The sequence below is a fragment of the Schistocerca piceifrons genome, chromosome X, assembly GCF_021461385.2.
Source record: "Schistocerca piceifrons isolate TAMUIC-IGC-003096 chromosome X, iqSchPice1.1, whole genome shotgun sequence".
Classification (NCBI taxonomy): Eukaryota; Metazoa; Arthropoda; class Insecta; order Orthoptera; family Acrididae; genus Schistocerca; species Schistocerca piceifrons.
This window is the reverse complement of record NC_060149.1, coordinates 695,604,692-695,605,694: the sequence shown is the minus strand read 5'-3', so window position 1 is coordinate 695,605,694 and position 1,003 is coordinate 695,604,692. Positions and strand designations below refer to the sequence as shown.

The 1,003-nt window shown below is 45.4% G+C and overlaps 1 pseudogene; it reads right to left on the bottom strand.

Annotated features, from left to right (window-relative positions):
• Nucleotides 1–653: 653 nt before the first annotated feature.
• LOC124723726 lies at nucleotides 654–771 on the bottom strand (annotated as a pseudogene).
• Between the last annotated feature and the right edge of the window lie 232 nt (nucleotides 772–1,003).

Genomic DNA, 1,003 nt, shown 5'->3' with positions numbered 1-1,003 from the left:
GTTGTAAGCTTCTTGCGATTAATCGTTCGGTGTTGTGTTTCCTGCTTCTGGCGACAGATGGAATGACAATGAGCAATCTCCCATTAACAGTAGAATGTACTGACAAACCAAGTTACTCTTGTGTGACGTCTCTCACCGTGGAATCAGGATGGTTGCATCCCTCGTAGTTACAAATCCACTTTACAGCTGCAGGAGGCAAGTAACATATATTTTATTTATACACAACAAGTATTATGAAACCTACAGCGTTCTGCAAATAATTTACTTCATTTATTTTGTGAGATCTTCCAAACTCAGTGGTTGATGTTATGACAATAGGACTGTATCTTGGGTGAGTTAGATGATCGACTGTTGTCGTTGCTCTTACATCATTTCTACATGTTTGTGCAATATCACTGCTGCAGACATTAGTGGAGGCAACTGTTTCACACACATAGCTATAATTATTATTATCACTTCGTGTTCAGACCACGAGTGGCCTACCGGGACCATCCGACCGCCGTGTCATCCTGAGGGGGGGAAGCCGATAGGAGGGGCGTGGGGTCAGCACACCGCTCTACCGGCCGTTTTGATGGTATTCTTGACCGAAGCCGCTACTATTGGGTCGAGAAGCTCCTCAATTGGCATCACGAGGCTGCGTGCACCCCGCAAAATGGCAACAGCTCATGGCGGCCTGGATGGTCACCCATCCATATGCCGCCCACGCCCGACAGCGCTTAACTTCGGTGATCTCACGGGAACCGGTGCATCCACTGCGGTAAGGCCGTTGCCAGGAACAGATGAATACAACTGCCAACATGTGTGGCATGGACATAATGGTCCAAAACCGTTCACGGTAATTAAATTATACATAGCTATAAACAAATTTGAATTTCAGGCTACTGCGAAATTGCCTAACCTACTGTTGTATACGTTGCTAAAACGTATTTTAAGCTTTATTGGTAATAAATTTTATTTGGACCTTTTCCAGACTTGGTTCAACATTGCCTCCACGAGGAAAGCC